Source organism: Bubalus kerabau, chromosome 12 (assembly GCF_029407905.1).
Source record: "Bubalus kerabau isolate K-KA32 ecotype Philippines breed swamp buffalo chromosome 12, PCC_UOA_SB_1v2, whole genome shotgun sequence".
In the NCBI taxonomy this organism is placed as follows: domain Eukaryota; kingdom Metazoa; phylum Chordata; class Mammalia; order Artiodactyla; family Bovidae; genus Bubalus; species Bubalus kerabau.
The window spans coordinates 66,407,144-66,426,554 of record NC_073635.1 but is presented as its reverse complement, the minus strand read 5'-3'; the positions used below and the strand labels follow the sequence as shown (position 1 = coordinate 66,426,554).

General features: G+C 37.3%; 1 protein-coding gene and 1 long non-coding RNA gene across 5 annotated transcripts in view; both read right to left on the bottom strand.

The window, feature by feature from the left end:
* Positions 1-19,411, bottom strand: part of GPC5 (glypican 5) — a 710,259-nt gene that overhangs the window by 462,381 nt on the left and 228,467 nt on the right. The window lies entirely within an intron of this gene.
* LOC129624618 (uncharacterized) overlaps positions 1-19,411 on the bottom strand; it is a 52,308-nt gene that overhangs the window by 3,268 nt on the left and 29,629 nt on the right. The window contains exon 3 of one of the 2 annotated variants that reach the window (XR_008701068.1): positions 14,978-16,017. The exons of the other annotated variant lie outside the window; for it this stretch is intronic. This is a non-coding gene — a long non-coding RNA (uncharacterized LOC129624618). Of the gene's footprint in view, positions 1-14,977; positions 16,018-19,411 lie in introns of those variants that run through there. 2 annotated transcript variants of the gene reach the window in all.

Genomic DNA, 19,411 nt, shown 5'->3' with positions numbered 1-19,411 from the left:
TATTATTTTTGGGGGAAAGTGCAAAAGACAATACTGCCTTAGTGAGAGGTAATAAAGATGGTGAATTTTTAAAGGGGCAGAATAAAGCATGGAGGTTGAGCCCACGGAATGCATTTCTCAATTGACACAACAATCTCTAAAAGGTATTTCAGGTATATAGAGATTGACTTAGTTAGGCTTTGTATTCATTTGGTGCACAAGGAAATAATATGGTACTGTGCTGCTTAGTTAGCAGACTTTACAATTTCTTTCATCTGAAAAGAGAGATTCCTCTGGGAGTTGAATGCCAGCTAATCTTCTCTCCTGACAAACTAGCAGGCATCTCAATCAGGCAAGTAACTCTATAATTTACAAAAAAAAAAATAATAATAATCTTTTGCTGACATATTTTTAAAAGGATTTTTTTCTCAAGTCAAACATATTGAAATGTTTGATTATGTTTCAGAGTTCATATTTAGTGATATATTAAACAATGTTTTGTACTCTATATGGTGATAAATGTGGCTCAGATGGTAAAGACTCTGCCTGCAATGCAGGAGACCTGGGTTTGATCTCTGGGTCGGGAAGATGCCCTAGAGAAAGGAATGGCTACCCACTCCAGTATTCTTGCTTAGAGAATTCCATGGACAGAGGAGCCTGGTGAGCTTCAGTCCACAGGGTTGCAAAGAGTCAGACACAACTGACCGACTAACATTTCACTTTCACTTTGTATTCTACATGGTGAGAAACATAAAAACCAAAATATATTTTGCATTCCTTTTAGCAAAGTACACATTATGAAATGTACCTAGTACTCAACGTTTATTGGTTTTGATGTTTATCAATATTTTAATAGATATATGTAACCTTTATTATGTAATTTTCAAGTCATTTTTGCTATAAAATGTATATATTAAACTGAAAATCCCTTTCAACTATATATTAATGATGACATACATACAGTTTGACTAATCATAACTTATGCATAGTCCCATATACTTTCAGACTGCTCCAAACTGAAGGGTCAAGATTGTTCATAAACTTTAGGATGTACTAGTATATGTTTTCTAAGAATTGGCCTAGGAAATAACAGTTACTGTATAAGCCATTTCATTTTAAATTCTTAGACCTTTTTTAAATTAATAAATGTTATGATGATTTTAAAATGAAAAGAGAATGAATGCAAACTTCAGTATCACACAATCTGAAACAATATAAATCTACGTATAAATATTGCCACTTAGTTGAGATCACATACTCATTTGCACCTGACACATGGATCAGCCATTCAGGCTGCCAGTCTCTGAGTCAGTATTTATTAAATACCCCGAAGCAAAGGAAAATCAACAAGACTCATCTGGTGCTGTCAACTGCATTTCAGTTCCACAGAGTGAAATATGTAAAGAAATCATTGCAAAATAATGTTATAGATACAATTATAGACCTATAAGCACTGCTTTGACTCTATAATAAAGAATGCAAATGATTCCCTCTGTGTGAATATGTATGATAAAGAATATCAAAACAGACCAAGAATTAACTGGGTTTAAGTTTTAATACTTGGGTAAAAGCACATTAAAACAGCCATACAAAATAAAGAAGAAAGAAATAACCCTGAAAACGTGAAGAGTCAGTCATTATGCTAAGTTTATTACATGAAATATAATTTGAAATAATATTTTTTCCAAAACTTTAGTTCACTGTAGAAAAATTAGAAAATACAAGCAAAAGATGAAAAACTATTAAAATGCTCCGAGTTCAACGAGACAAAATTGATCTAAAATGCATTCTTCTTGATATTTTTATATATTTTTTCACAGTTCATATTACATAAATATACTTGTGCCCAGTGATTTAATTTCATGAGTAATATATTATAAATTACAACAAATAGTAATAATCTACAAAATAATAGCTGAATATTACCCCACTACATAGATGTTCCAGTTTTAACTTTAATCCATTGTTTGAGGATACTTATGATTGTTTTTAAATTATAAAGATATTTAATGAAGATCATATAATATCTTTAAGTACATGCCTAAGTTCTTCTAGGTAGAACTCTTAGGTGAAAGTACATGGACATTTTTAACAATATAAGCACATATCATGTTTCCCTACAGAAAGGTGATATCAATTTTCACTATGTGATCAGAAATCCAACAGCACTCATTAGAAAGTGATTATACCTTGATAAATATCCAACCCAAATCTTTGGGTGCCTGTAAAATCTCAACAAGCTGGTAATGCCTTCTTAAGTCTCATCAGAAAGAGATCCATTTAACCTATGAAGCAGAGCAATGGCTACGGAAAGTTAGGGGGTGAGAATGGGGAGGAGGGAGGAAGCACAAAGGGACACAAGAAAACTTTGGGCTTTTTTTTTTTTTTTTTTTTTTTTTAAACTTTACATAATTGTATTAGTTTTGCCAAATATCAAAATGAATCTGCCACAGGTATACATGTGTTCCCCACCCTGAACCCTCCTCCCTCCTCCCTCCCCATACCATCCCTCTGGGTCGTCCCAGTGCACCAGCCCCAAGCATCCAGTATCGTGCATGGAACCTGGACTGGCAACTCGTTTCATACATGATATTTTACATGTACGAATATGTTCACTATTTTGAGGTTGATGATGACTCCATTCCTATATACATTTGTCAAAAAGTATCAAATTTACATGTAATAGATACAATTTACTGTATGTCAATTATACCTTTAAAGCCTTAAAAATGTAGGATCTACTACGTAATTTGGGCTTTCCTTGGTAGCTCAGACAGTAAAGAATCTGTCTGCAATGTAGGAGATCCAGGTTCAATTCCTGAGTCAGGAAGATCCCCTAGAGAAGGGAATGACAACCCACTCTAGTATACTCGCCCAGAGAATTCCATGGACAGAGGAGCCTTGTGGGCCTCTGGGGTTCATGGGGTCACAAAGAGTAAGACACAACTGAGCGACTAACACTTGAACTTTCACTCGAAATATGATTTAATTAACTGTAAATTGTCCATATTTTAACTTTGGAAATATATGAGAAGTATTTTAAAAAAGAGTGTGAGAAGGAGATAGGAAAAAGGGAAAAGAAGGAATTTGTTTTCAACACTGTCCAGAAAAGCAGGCTTTGACCAATATGAACAATGCTGCATATAAATACCCTTTCAGGTGACCAGAAAGCTACAACAGACTGGTGGACATACCGCTTACAGCTGCATTTCTCTTCTTAATGACAGGAATAACCTTGATATACTTATAGACAGATTTTGGAGGCAAGATCTCCTTAGTAAGTATCTCTGGTGTAAGAAACACACCTATTATCTCTCTAGTTTCCAAGTCCTCAGAAACTTTCAAATTGCTGTATTTTAATTCACTGTCCAATAAGCAACCTTCTTCTCCATAACTTTGTCCTCTGAGAAAACAACTTCCCACCTGTCACAGGAAAGTGTGACATTTGAAAACACATGTTTAGAATTCCATAATTAATATAATACATTTATTTTATTAATCAGTTTCTCTAAAGTCTGACATCCAACTGATTGATTCTGGAGAAACTAATAAGGTTGTGGGCTTAAACATGCAAATTAAAAATCAAATCTCAGACAGTGAAACATCCAAATTTAATCATCCTCTGAGACTCTTGCCTGTGCCCTCTGAATTACAATAATATCTACACTGATAAGTTTTCAAAGTGGATAGTTTACAAATATATGAATGATTTTTTTAATTTATTTTTATTTTTTTTATTTTATTTTTTAACTTTACAATATTGCATTGGTTTTGCCATATATCAAAATGAATCCACCACAGGTATACATGTGTTCCCCATCCTAAACCCTCCTCCCTCCTCCCTCCCCATACCATCCCTCTGGGTCGTCCCAGTGTTGAAATGTCCAAAGTACATATATAGTTATAGTCAGGGTGTTTGGTGGAGCTATCAGGGCAGGGTGGGTGGTGCTGAGAAATCAATGTGGATTCCAGGATTCACTACAATACTATCAAAACTGCCATCAGACATGCTTTCGTTCTAAGTTAGAAAAGAGTACATGTACCATTTAATGAGAAAAAGGGTGTCCATAATTTGAGAAGCCAAATCACTTGACCATTTCTGCACAAGTTTTAAATCCACATACATTCTTCTGGGTATTTATATTTGCCTAGTGCTATGCTAAAAATCATAACTGTTGGATAAAATTCTTTTTATAAACTTTATATATGAAGGCAGCCAGCAAACTAATAATGCACTCTCATAAAACTCTTGCTCATGTAAATCACTACTGAGAACTCAGCCTGACATTTGAATTACTTGAATTTATATCAATGACTTCCTGAATATTCAGTAATCTTAGAAATATACTCGATGTTAATAATGACTTTGAAGAGAAAGTCTTTGCTGCAAATTGCTGGATAGAAGGCATCAACTTAAATAAAAGCTTATTTCAATTTCATTATGGAATTTTATAATTTCATTAAAATTAAGAAAACTTTTTTCTAGTATAGAGCAAATGGATTTCCGCCTTCTATGTTAAATAGCTTATGAGAATTTTGTGTCACTGGCATTCATAGTTCTTTTTCTATCTGCTTTCCCTGGAGTCTCATATGGAGTTGTCAGGCATAGGAATATCTGCCTCTACTCTCAGATTAAATGAAAATTGCTTTATTGGTATTACTTAAGTCAAGTTTGAAAACCAAGTGGCTTTCATTATATTTTACATTCTCTGAACAATTTTGTTTTTCTTTCAGAGTTTTATCACCTTAACTTGTACTAATTTAGTTTTTGTTGTTTTCCTATCTAAAATAACAAATGAAAATAGATGGGAAAGTAAGCTTAATGGAAAAATGTTCACAGTATAGAGTCAAGAAAAAAAGATTATGGTTTCTGGAAGTCCATTTCCGAAGAAGTTCATTTCCAAAGGTTACATGCTGCATCACTGCATTTAACATTCTAAAGGGACTAAATTGTAAAGACAGAGAATACAAGGGTGCTAGAGGACAGGAACTCAGTGGGGAGATGAGAGCACCTAGAAGCAACAGTGAGAGGGAACTCCCTGGTGATGATGGAGCAGTGGCGGTGCTTATACAAACCTAAACAGGCAATGAAACTGCATAAAACCACACACACACACACACACACACACACACACACACACACACACGAGTCCATGTGAAAACTGAACATGATCTGTAGGCCAGTAATGAGTATTGTTTCAATGGTGATTTTCTGGTTTGGTATGTGGTGTGTCTCCTTTGAGGGAAGCCAGATGGAGGGTTGAAGAGCCTCTATGTACTAGCCTGTGAGTCTATAATTATTTCAAAATAAGTTTTTTTTAAGCTATCTGATTTATGTGTGTAGTACAAAGAATGTGCTAACCATCAGAAAATTTCACTCATCTCCCATGCTAGTAAGGTCATGTTCAAAATCTTGCATGTGAGGCTTCAGCATTATCCAAACCCAAAACTTTCAGATGTCCAAGCTGGCTTTAGAAAAGGAAGAGAAACCAGAGATCAAGTTGCCAACATTGGCTGGATCACAGAGAAAGCAAGGGAAATTCCCAGAAAAACATCTACCTCTGTTTCATCAACTATGCTAAAGCCTTTGACTGTGTGGATCATAACAAACTGTGGAAAGCTCTTAAAGAGATAGGAATACCAGACCATTTTACCTGTTTCCTAAGAAAACTGTGGGTCAAGAAGCAACAGAACCCTGTACGGAAGAACTGATTGGTTCAAGATTGAGAAAGGAGTACAACAGGGCTCTATGCTGTCATCCTGTTTGTTTAACCTATATGCTGAGCAAATTATGAGGAATGCCCAGCTGGGTGAGTAACAAAATAGGAACAAGGAACCCTGTATGGAATCAAGATAGACAGGAGAAACATCAACAGCCTCAGATATGAGGATGATACCACTCTAGTGGCAGAAAGCAAAGAGGAGCTAAAGAGCCTCTTGATGAGAGTGAAGGAGGAGAGTGAAAGAGCTGGCTTAAAATTAAATATTAAAAAACTAAGATAATGGCATCCAGTCCCATTACTTCAGGGCAAATAGAATGGGCTCTTCTTGGGCTCTAAAATCACTGTAGATGGTGACTGCAGCCATGAAATCAGAAGATGATTGCTTCTTGGCAGGAAAGCTATGACAAACCTAGACAGTATGTTGAAAAGCAGAGATATTACTCTACCAGCAAAGGTCCATATAGTCAAGGCTATGGTCTTCCCAGTGGTCATCTATGGTTGTGAGAGCTGGACTGTAAAGAAGGCAGAACACCAAAGAACTGATGCCTTCGAACTGTGGTGCTGGAGAAGACTCCTAAAAGTCCCTCAGACAGAAAGGAGATGAAACCAGTCAATCCTAAGGGAAATCAGCCCTGAATACTCATTGGAAGAACTGATGCTGAAGCTGAAGCTCTGGTAATTGAGCATCTGATGTGAACAGCGAACGCATTGAAAAAGTCCCTGATGCTGGGAAAGTTTGAGGGCAGAAGGAAAAGAGGGCATCAGAGGACAGATGGTTGGATGGCATCACTGATGCAATGGACATGAACTTAGGCAAACTTCAGGAGGTGGTGAGGGACAGGGAGGCCTGGCATGCAGTCTGTGGGGTCGCAAAGAGTTGGACATGACTTAACAACTGAACAATTAAATAATATCAGGAAGGGGCAACTAGTAGTATAATAATGAACAATTAAATAATATCAGGAAGGGGCAACTAGTAGTATAATAATAACAGCAATGGCTCAGCACTTTCTATAAACTGACACTGTACTGAATGAAAGCTTGTTGCATATTCACTAGGGTCTTTATAATATAATTATCAGCCCCAGTTTAAAGATACAGAATCAGTCTCAGTTGTGTAACATGGCATGTCCACTGATAAACAGTAGTACAAGACAGAGAGAGAGACAGACAGACAGAGATGGCACCCATGTAACCTTGCTCCAGAGATGCTACCTTGAAATGAAACTCAAGTTCCAGGACAGTGGAAACCTGGATATATGAATGAATAGATGTTCAGTAACTTTATGGAAAAAATGATTGATGGCCATAGGATTTCTCAGCCTTCTAATCACGTAAACCAGATCTATATACATATACATACATCAGTTCTGTTCAGTTCAGTCACTCAGTTGTGTCCGACTCTTTGCAACCCCCTGGACTGCAGTATGCCAGGCATCCCTGTCCATCGCCAATTCCAGGAGTTTACTCAAACTCATGGTCATTGAGTCGGTGATGCCAACAGACCACCTCATCCTCTGTCATCCCCTTCTCCTGCCCTCAATCTTTCCCAGCATCAGGGTCTTTTCAAATGAGTCAGCTCTTTGCATCAGGTGGCCAAAGTATTGGTAAAATAGCTGTGTGTGTTTTATGACAAGACATCTGGAAGGATGTATAGCACAAATTCAAGAGTGATTATTTCTGGATGGTGGTGTTATAGAGAATTTAAGGGTTTTTTGTTGTCTATATTTTCTACTTTTTATAATAAACGCTTTTGTGAAATAAAAAAAATAAAAATGAGTTGAACTTTAAGAGGCCCTCTGAACTGGTCTCTGCTCCAGAAAAAGCAATTATATATATCAAGAATTAGAACTGATTTTCTCATTGTTTAATATATAACAGAATGACAATTTCATATTTTACTTCAGTTTTTATGGTACTTTTGCCTCTCCACTAAAAAAAAGAAAACTATCTTAATGTAATTGAAGACAGTTTTATTTTGCTTTCATATGAGGAGAAAAACCATGCACTTGTTGTAATCTATATGCCGAACACATAGCACTCGTGTCCCAGTGTCCAGGATCATACCTGACATAAAATCAATCTGCAATAAATGTTGGATAAATGAATGAACACACTAAAGGGAAGGATCCTGGAATCAAGATAGCACTGTGTACACTAAGGCAATTTCCCATATAGTATATATTAAGAAGTTCAAAAGAAAAAGGATCACCTTGAGTGAATCAAAAGTTAAGGAAAGCTTCACAGAGAAGGCTTCTTGAGCTGGATGGGTTCCAACATTGACTAAGCACCTTTTGGATTTCATGAACACCACTGTATTCAGAGAACAAGATTAAAGGCCGTCATTATTGGCCTCAGGTTTGTCTGAGTGTATGTCTCTTTGGTATATGGTTGTATAGTCCCTGAAATAGTATGTTAGCGTGATGGTTAGTTTTATGTGCAGCTTGACTGAGTCAAGTGTTACCCAGATAGCTGGTTAAACAGTATCTCTAGTTGTACATGTGAGGGTGTTTTCAGACCAGATTAACATACAAATCAGTAGACTGAGTAAAGAAGATGGCCCTCTTCAATGTGGGTAGGCACTGTCCCACCTGCTGAGTCTGAGCAGTACAATAAGGCCGACGAAGGAAGACTTTGCTCTCTCTCATGGCTGCCTGACTGGAACATCAGTCTTCTCTGGTCCTAAGGCTGGAAGTTACATCATCAGCTCATTTGGTTTTCAGGCCTTTGGACTTGACCTATAAATACATCACTGGCTCTTCCGATTCTCCAGCCTGCAGACAGCAGGCCATGGGATTTCTCAGCCTTCTAATCACGTAAACCAGATCTATATACATATAGATACATCAGTTCTGTTCAGTTCAGTCACTCAGTGGTGTCTGACTCTTTGCAACCCCCTGGACTGCAGCAAGCCAGGCCTCCCTGTCCATCTCCAACTCCAGGAGTTTACTCAAACTCATGGTCATTGAGTCGGTGATGCCAACCAACCATCTCATCCTCTGTCATCACCTTCTCCTCCTGCCCTCAATCTTTCCCAGCATCAGGGTCTGTTCAAATGAGTCAGCTCTTTGCATCAGGTAGCCAAAGTATTGGAATTTCAGCTGTAGCATCAATCCTTCCAATGAATATTCAGGACTGATTTCCTTTAGGATGCACTGGTTGGATCTCCTTGAAATCCAAAGGATTCTCAAGAATCTTCTTCAACACCACAGTTCAAAAGCATCAGTTCTTCAGCACTCAGCTTTCTTTATAGTCCAACTCTCACATCCATACATGACTACTGGAAACACCATCGCTTTGACTAGATGGACCTTTGTTGACAAAGTAATGTCTCTGCTTTTTAATATGCTGTCTAGGTTGGTCATAGCTTTTCTTCCAAGGAGCAAGCATCTTTTAATTTTATGGCTACAGTCACCATCTGCAGTGATTTTGGAGCCCCCAAAAATGCATACATACATACACACAATATTTATACTATTGGTTCTGTTTCTCTGGAGAACTCTGACCAACAGTGTTAGGCAGGGTCTTTTAAGAGGCAGATGCCAATATATGATTGACTTACAAATATCCTATTTGGAATATGCCTATGAGAGAAAACTGGGAGGGAGCTAGGAAACATTGGGAGAGTTATCAGACCACCATGAAAGTCTAATCAGGAGTGAAGGTAGGAAGAGAAGTTTGGAGGGGGCAGTGCCCCAGTCGACTGTAGTCTACAGAAGATTCAGCAAGGCAGTCAGGGCAGTCAGAAATCAAAGTCAGCAGTCACAGAAGTCCCTTCCATGTATCCAAAGAACAGGCCTGACATAATTTCCCTGCCACCTTCATTTATGGATGATGGGGAGCAGACCTGAGGGTGTGGCCTCATCAGGATGCAGTTAAGGATGTCACAGCTCAGCACTTGGGCCCCTGGTCAGGCCAGATCCCTGTAGCTGGAGACCTATGAAGCCAATTCCCATGGTCACTACATATACAATGCAAATCTAAAAGGTTCTATGAAATAATACACTTGAAGATAAACACTTCATTTCAATAATGACATGAAACATTAATTTTAACAAAAGAGACAAATGTAGAATATAATACTCTGCTGTCAATGGGGTTAACCGTGTTAACCTACAGAGTAGACTTTCTCGAAGATTCTCCAGCATCTTTCATGGATGACTGACACAGAAATTTCTATTCTATTTATTCCTGATATGTTTGCCAAATGTATACCTTGCACAAGGCGCAGGGTAACCACTCATAAATCACATGAATGAACATCATAGACAGATCTAAGCTGCACACATACACTCACACCCATCGTCCTGTGTTCCTTACTATGCTACTCTTCTCATAAATATTTCCTTACATTGCCTTGTTTGAACATCCTCAATTTTAATGGATAAAAATAATTTTATCAGTAAGTTATGAAAGATTAAAAGAAACAGTATTTTCCAAATGTATGATATGATCTGTAGTTTGAATTGCAAATGCTACCCGATTCCTCTTTACTTCTATATCCACCTACCCACTCTCATTTACATATATGTACACATAATTTCATGAATTTTACACCTCTTTTTAGCCTACTTTCAAGTCACACATCTATCCTTTTTCAAATACCTAAAGCATACTGCCTTGTAGAATAAATTTGGGAGGCTTCATATGCTAGCCCCTGAGAATGGACTAAAGGTAGAATTGAGGCCTCCTGTCACCCTCATGCCTCTGATTACCTAACCAACTGCTGGACTAACAGTATGTACTCAAGAACCACTCTATTGATTCAGAAAATAAACAAGAAGTCATTTGTGAAATGTTAGATCAAGAATTTTGAGTCTGCTTATATCATTAAAAAATCTAATTTATATTTTCATTGTTTACAATAAAGTTTTTTGATTAACTATAATCTAAAGGTAGATAACCATACCTAAATGTCATTACATTACTTGATTTTCTGACACTAGAAATTACAGTGATAGTGGAAATACAGATTTTACCTCAATGTAATGTTAAATATAATAACAAATGTAAAAGCACATATCCTTAAATGTAAAAAAAAAAAAATTGTCTTCATCCAACCATAAGGATTTATTTTCCATACCAGGAAGCTTTTAAGTAGGTTTAAATTCATGTTGAAGTATGTATTTGCTGAAGAAAATATTACATATTTTAGGGAAAAAGAGCTTTTTAACATACCTTGCCTTAAATAACCTGAGCCATCATTTCCCCTAATTTAGGATTTCCAGGATATAGCTTTTACCAGATCTACTGCTGAGTTTAGCCACTCTTCTTTCATTATACATATGCATATTAAAACATTTGAAAATCAAAACAATTACCAATATTCTAATTCTATTTTTATTTGTCCTTAGATGAATGAAGTTGACATATTACCTACTGCTGATATGTTACCAAGTGATCTGGGTCAATGATAACCTAGAGATGTGGTCTATGTCAAAGTGTGGTCCTCAGAAGCATACCATCAACATCACCAGGCCTCTTGTCAGAAGTGCAGATCTGTGGGTCCCACACAAATTTACTGAGTCATACTCTCTGGGATGTGCCTCCGAAGTAAATATTATAACAAGATCTCTGGGTGAATTGTGGCAAATTCTAGCATGTTTGCTCTAAAAGTGCTGGCTCACTTCAACTGACTCAACCCCTAGAGCCTGTTATACAAAGCGAAGTAAGTCAGAAAAAGAAAAGCAAATATCATATATTAAAGTACATATGTGGAATTGAGGAAGATGGTACTGATGAACCTATTTGCAGGGCAGGAATTGAGACACAGACATAGAGTACAAACTTGTGGACACAGCAGGGGAAGGTGAAGGAAGGACGAACTGAGAGAGTAGCACTGACATATATACACTATCATGTGTAACACAGAGAGCTAGTGAGAAGCTACTGTAAAGCACAGGGGGTCCAATCTGGTGCTCCGTGATAACCTAGAGGGGTGGGATGCGGGGGCCGAGGGAGGCTCAAGAGGGAGGGGATATATGTATACTTTATGACCGATTCACATTGTTGTACAGCAGAAACTAACACAACATTGTAAAGCAATTATCCTCCAATTAAAAATAAATTTTAAAAATAAATAAAAATTTAAAAAATACTGGCACACATGTCAACACTGATGTTCCACAGATACAGGAAACTAAATTTGGGTGATTTACTACATTTTTCATGTAAAAATTTCAGCAATAGGTAAACAAACTCAATCATAGGATATAGAAGCCCTTTATTATAAAAGTGTCATGCTATCATACACAAATTTCTAAAAATCATTTTTGTCATAAATTCTCAGGAAATAGCTATTAACAATGGGGCTTCCCAGGTGGCTCAGTGGTAAAGAACCTGCCTGCCATTGCAGGAGACATAAGAGACATGGGCTCGACCCCTGGGTCAGGAAGATCCCCTGGAAGAGGGCATGGCAACCGACTCCAGTATTCTTGCCTGGAGAATCCCAAGGACAGAAGAGTCTGGCAGGTTATAGTCCATAGGGCTGCAAAGAGTCAGGCAGGACTGAAACGATTTAGCCCACACCCACACACACAGCACAGCTATTAACAAAGAAATTAAAAGATCCAAACCAATTGTCAGGAAGGGCAGTATCTGAGTCTTCCTAATGAGTAATACTGGTGGGATTAATTGGAATTTTAGCTATAGTTAAGTTCAACCTCATGGAGTTAGAGTATAAAACACTCATCAGGAAAAAACATGATAAAAGTCAAGACCAAACTACCATCCCCAAGTGAGAGACAGAAGTCACATCCAAAGGGCAAAATTTGGGTCAGTAAAGGCAAGATAGAATACAAGTTTCAAAATCAAGATAAAGATTACTGAGGTTGAAGATGAAGCTCTAGAGAAGGTAGGAAAATAGGATACTGTACTAATATCAGAAGAAAGAATTTGAATCCCAAAGTTGAAAGAACTTTCTTTAGTCTCCCACTCAATCTGTCTTGATTTTGTTTGTCTATCTAAAAGCAAGGTCATGGAACAAGTGATCAGAGCCAAAGAATGCAAATCCTTACATTCACTCATATTTCAATATATAAATACACAGCTTTATGAGAATGAAACTTTATGTTTAATTAAACTTAAATTATTTAAATCTACCATTGCCCATCAAATACATTTTTAAATGTCTTTTTCACTTTGAGTAAAAAGTTTTATGTTATTATTCCCTTAATCAACAGGATAGTTTGAATTTTCATCTCATTCTATTGTGCTATGATTTTTCAAAGAGTGTCTAATATAACTACAAACATAAACATTAATTTAATGCATATGATGTGTTATTTTTCTCAAGAGAATTCCACAAATACAGAAGTTTGTATCCTAATAATAGCTAGAGGTTCTAAAATAAAAGACAAATTAAAATAGCAAAAATATATAGCTCTACTGCAAAAGTATTTAAGTACATAAAGCACATAACACATATAAGTAACAAAAAAGATATTGATTAGTAAAGGATGCTAGAAGTAAATAGCTATCAAAAAATTGAAGCAGAGTCCAAAGAAAAGTGGAAATAAAGACAGACGTTTAGGAAAGATTACACTGGACCAAGAAGTATGATGAAATTATGTCTTTAAAATTCATAAGACTGACAAAATATATTAACTTATCTATAAAGATGTACAATTTTAGAGCTGGTCAGAGTGCAGATTCTGGAGCCAGGACACCCACAGTCACATGCTGGTCCTGCTATTCACTGTCTACCTGGCCTTGGGCAGACTCCTGCACCCCTCTATAATGAGTGGGAAACAATACCACATGCCAAATAGATTTGTTTTAAGGGTAAAATGACATAATATATGTAGATCTTAGAACAGTGCCCATATATACGAAATGCACAATTAGCATTGCCTGGAAAATCCCGTGGATGGAGGAGCCTGGTAGGCTACAGTCCATGGGGTCGCTAAGAGTCAAACATGACTGAGTGACTTCACTTTCACTTTTCACTTTCATGCATTGGAGAAGGAAATGGCAACCCTCTCCAGTGTTCTTGCCTTGAAAATCCCAGGGACGGGGGAGCCTGGTGGGCTGCTGTCTGTGGGGTCGCACAGGGTCGGACACGACTGAAGCGACTTAGCAGCAGCAGCAGCAGCAGTATTAGACCACATTGAGGAAGGCATGGTAACCCATTCCAGTGTTCTTGCCTGGAGAATCCCTATGGACAGAGAGGCCTGGCGGGCTACAGTCCATGTGGTCACAAAGAATTGGACATGACTGAGCAACTTAGCACAAACACAGCACAGACCACATTACCTGTCTCCTGAGAAACCTGTATGTAGATGAAGAAGCAACAGTTAGAACTGGACAGGGAACAATGGACTGGTTCAAAATTGGGAAAGGAGTACATCAAGGCTGTATATTGTCACCCTGCTTATTTAACTTATATGCAGAGTACATCATGTGAAATGCCAGGTTAGATGAATCACAAACTGGAATCAAGATTGCGGGGAGAAAATCAACAACCTTAGATATGCTAGTGATATCACTCTATGGCAGAAAGCAAAAAGGAACTAACGAGCCTCTTAATGAAGGTGAAAGAGGAGAGTGAAAAAGCTGACTTAAAACTCAACATCATGGCAACTGGTCCCATCACTTCATGGCAAATAGATGGGGGGAAAGTGGAATCAGTGACAGACTTTATTTCCTTGGACTCCAAAATCACTGTGGATGGTGACAGCAGCCATGAAATTAAAAGACATTTGCTTCACGGAAGAAAAGTTATGACAAACCTAGACCACGTATTAAAAAGCAGAGACATCACTTTGCTGACAAAGGTCTGTTTAGTCAAATCTATAATTTTTTCAGTAGTCATGCACGGATGTGAGAGTTGGACCATACAGAAGGCTGAGCACTGAAGAAGTGATGCTTTTGAATTGTGGTGCTGGAGAAGACTTATGAGTATCCCTTGGACCACAAGGAGATCAAACCAGTCAATCCTAAAGGAAATCAACCCTGAATTTTAATTGGAAGGACTGATGCTGAAGCTGAAAATCCAATACTTTGGCCACCTGATGTAAAAAGCTAAATCACTGCAAAATGTTCTGATGCTGGAAAAGATTGAGGGCAGGAGGAGAAAGGGGGTGGCAGCAGATGAGATTGTTAGATAGCATCACCAACTCAATGGATATGAATTTGAACAAACTTTGGGGAATAGTGACGGACAAGGAACCCTGGCATGCTGCAGTCCATGGGGTCGCAAAGAATTGGACATAGCTTAGCCAATGAACAACAAAAACAAATATTATAAATAAGTGTAAAAGAGAAGCACAGTGTGGGTCACATGAATGATTTTAGTTTCTAGTAGTCATAATAAAAGAGTGAAAAGAAACAGATGAAGTTAATTTTACTAGCATGTTTTATATAATCCTTCTTGGGTTGAATTGTGTTCTCCCAAAATTCACATGTTTAATTCCTAACTCTCAGTAGCTTAGATGTGACCTTATTTGGAAACAGGGCTTTTGAAGACATAAATTAGTTAAATTAAGATGAGGTTATATGGAAACACAGTAGACCTAATCAATATGATTGATGCCCTTATAAGTTATGGAAGTTTGGACACAGATAAGGGCACAGGCAGAATGCTATATGAAGATGAAGGCAGACACTAGATGATGCTTCCACAAAGCCCAGGGATGCCAAGGACTTCCAGCAAATCACTGTGCTTCTCCACCAGAAGCCAGGAGAGAGACATGGGACAGATTCCTCCTGTGAGCCTGTAGAAGGAACCAACCTTGTCAACAACCTGACCTCAGATTTCTAGACTCCAGAAGTGTGAGGCAATGAATTTCTGAGCACTCAGTTTGTGGTACAGCAGCCCTGAAAAGCTAAAACAGTACAATATAGCCAAAATATCATAATTGTAGCATGTAATCAATGTAAGGTATCATAAATGAAACTTTTCACATTTTTTTTTGTCATACAAAGTCTTCAAGATCTGGTATATAGTTTACCCAACAGCACATCTCAGTTCATACTAGTTACATTTCAAGTGGTCAATATCAACTCATGACCAGTGGTTCCCAGGTTGGACAGTGATGCCTTAAACAATCCATGGTGTTAAAATTCAGATTCCACACTTTGACCACAGGGTTTCTTAAACTGATAACATGTTAGTTAATGTTGAGATTGCTGTTTTCCTGATTACCAGTCTCCAGTTCTGTTCATCCAATCTGTTTTTACCTTTTTTCTAGCCAGCCTATTATGCAAAACTTTCTTACGCCCACTGCTTTTCTGTCACATCTGTCTATAAAAAGCCCTATCACTGAGTCCATCCAATCATCATTCTCCTTCAATTCCATTCTTAAGTTACAGTACACTGCAAGGAGAAAAAAAAAAATTCACAAACATGAGAACTGGCATTCTAAACATTCAGTCTTTTCTTTTGGTTTGGTCTTCAATATCAACACCTCATGGGTCAACCAAGAGCAACTGTTCATCTACAACCACGATTCCAGCTCCCTTCCTGTCTCTGGAGAAGCAAGACTTGCTCTTTTGTCCTAGATTCAGCAATCTACTCAGTCTCCTCCCACATCTGCAGGATCCACATTACAGCAATAGCTTCTCTGGGCTTTTATCTTCAATCAATGCTCCCCCTCTAATGCTGTTATATCCTCATAATAGAACATGGTGAAAATCAAACTCTTCCTGTAACCTGATGTCCCGTCAAATTCCTCTTTCCTTCCCACTTCCACTCTGACTGTCATCTGGTTTTCACTTCTATCCTTTTTTTCTCTGGTATCACCAACCACCTCCATATCACCAAGCTCCACAGATGCTCATTGTATGTATCTTTATAGAACTCTCTGCAGCAGTTGACCACATCATCATTCTTGGAACTCTTCTTTCCTGGGCTTCTGTGCCATCACTCCCCTCTAGTTCCCCTCACCTATCTCTGGCTACCCTTCTTGGTCTCTTCATGTATTATTTTTCTTCTACTGGATCCCAAACCAGGTGTGTGTTGTTGTTGTTTATCCTCCAACCTATGGTTTCTTCACTATATTTACCTTTCTCCTTTTCTTAATGACCTTTTTTTTTACTTTTCTTATTCTCATACACTTTATTATACTCCATATACCTGTAGTGTGAAGGTATTAAGACAGGGGTGTTAAGGCAAAAATGAGCTAAATTTCTTAAGCTTAACATACCACCTAATATAAAGTTTATAGTAGTTTTTTTTTTAATATACTTGCTAATGGAAAGCCTTAAGAAAATGTCATTTGCACTCATCTCTGATATAAGATGGACTCAAACTTAGTATTTCTTCAGGGGTTGTTTTTTTTTTTTTACTTTCTTGGATTATCATCTTATTTTTTTATTATTTCTCAAATAATAAAAGACCTGAAATTTAAGTCATTCATTCATTTTCTTTTCTGAGTCTCAGCTTATCTGTGGACTAATAACCTAAAAGTTGATCTACTGTTTTTCAGAAAAATGAAAACTAAGGAAATAGAAACATTTAGGTATAGATATTATGTTTTTCATTTTTAAGGCATCACTTACTTTCAAAAATAATATAGTCTATGTTACAAAAAGATTTTTAAACTCACTTATTTTAAATTTTAAAACTCACTTCTACATTTAGGCAATAACTAACAAATTTAGAAATGTCCATTGTAAATCAAATAAAAAAAATAAAGGAGCTTGGAAATAGATGAATAAGGAAAAATACAAATATTCAAAAATTAGAAGAACAGATAAGACACAGCACATTTTGTTTATCTATCAGGCTAGTCCTGAAGTTAGAGAAACAAAGCTCCAGAAGTTGAAAGCCTGATCCCTAGGTGAGTGCCTCCTACTCATACTTGCTCTAATCCATCTGAACTTTGCTTTTTACTCTATCTAAAGGCAAATGAAATTGCTTCTGAGCCTTGGTATTTTTCTACCTTCTCCTCTTGTCATGAAATGTTCCTTTCTTTCTCTGCCTATTGATTTATTGGAAGACTACAGTCTACTAAGGCAGGAGGCGAGCCCATCTTCTCAGCTGTCAGCTATCAGTCATCACTGGTAGAAGGGCATCACAGAAGGAGGGAGAGCGAGCTCTCCTCACAGAGGAATTCTTGAACGATGACTCCAGCCCTTGCCCCAATCCAAGGTGTGCTTATTCCTTCACAGTCTCTGGAATACAAAATCCAATTTAGGGACCAGAACTAAATTGGACTTCTGGAATCAAAATTGTTTCCTTCACCAGAGCAGCAAAGGTCTTCTGAATTCTCTTGGTTGGCAGGTACTTTTTCTCACCACCTCCATTTCATCTTCATCTTAGCAGTGAGGTCTGGGGTCATGGTGTTCTAATACTCTCCATCTATATCAGTATTGTCTGACCCTTTTCTGGTTTTTCCTTCTGTTCTGGGCTATTTTCAGGCTGTTATAGCTTGTCTTGAATTCCACCACCAATTCTTTCTCTTTCCAGAATCATAAACTCTTATGGTTTCTGCATCTTTCCATTCTGTAAGATTATACTTGTCCACAGTCACCAGGCACAATGAAAAAAAAAAAAGTTTCACTGTTCCTTGAGAACTTCTTCTTTCATAAAACATTGAATATTTTAAGGTCACCCATTCACACTTAATACATAAATTTCAAGTCTCAAGCATGAATTTATCCCTCATTCTTTTAGAGGAAGAGTTATTTAAGCATGAACCTACATAGAAATATAAATATACTTTATGAAAAGCACAAATTTCTTATTCCAAAATCCAATCTTAAAATTTTCTTAATCCTTTAATATTCTCCTTTCACCCTCAGGTTCCAAGAAAGAGGTAAGAGAATTTTCTACATTATAGTGGTCCCATTACCCTGCCCATACAGACCTCAACTTTCCCACAACATATTCAAGATGTGGTTTTCTGAATAATTCACTCCATTAATTTAAATTAATGAATAAGTCTTTACTATAAGACATACTCATTAATTTAAAAAGAAATCTTTTCAGTCAGAATTTTAGCAGCAAAACATGACAGTGGAAGATACACTTGGTATAGTATTAGAGATCATCCTACCACAACCCACACATTTCTACTTATCTATGTTATACTCGGAGAAGGCGATGACACCCCACTCCAGTACTCTTGCCTGGAAAATCCTGTGGATGGAGGAGCCTGGTAGGCTGTAGCCCATGTGGTCGCGAAGAGTCAGACATGACTGAGTGACTTCCCTTTCACTTTTCACTTTCATGCATTGGAGAAGGAAATGGCAACCCACTCCAGTGTTCTTGCCTGGAGAATCCCAGGGATGGGGGAGCCTGGTGGGCTGCCATCTATGGGGTCGCACAGAGTCAGACACGACTGAAGCCACTTAGCAGCAGCAGCAGCAGCATGTTATACTCATGATAATAAAATGCCATGATGTATTTATTATAATCACAGAACATGAAGAATTATTTCATGGCAATCAGAATTTGTTTTAAAAGGATAGACACACATATATGTATGTGCATATATATATATATACAAAAACACATAGGCATACCTATATACATGCATACATACATAGTGTATATATAGTGTATACATACATATAAGTATATACACACATAATTATCTATGTTTTAAATGAAAATAGAACTTCCATAGTACAAGGTTTATAAGTCATATACTTAGTTGACATATTTGGCACAGTCATCACATTAAATAATAAAACTATAATAAAGCTGTTTCTATCAAACTCGTAAAGAAGGCAAATACTTGTAAACAATATGATCATTCACATTG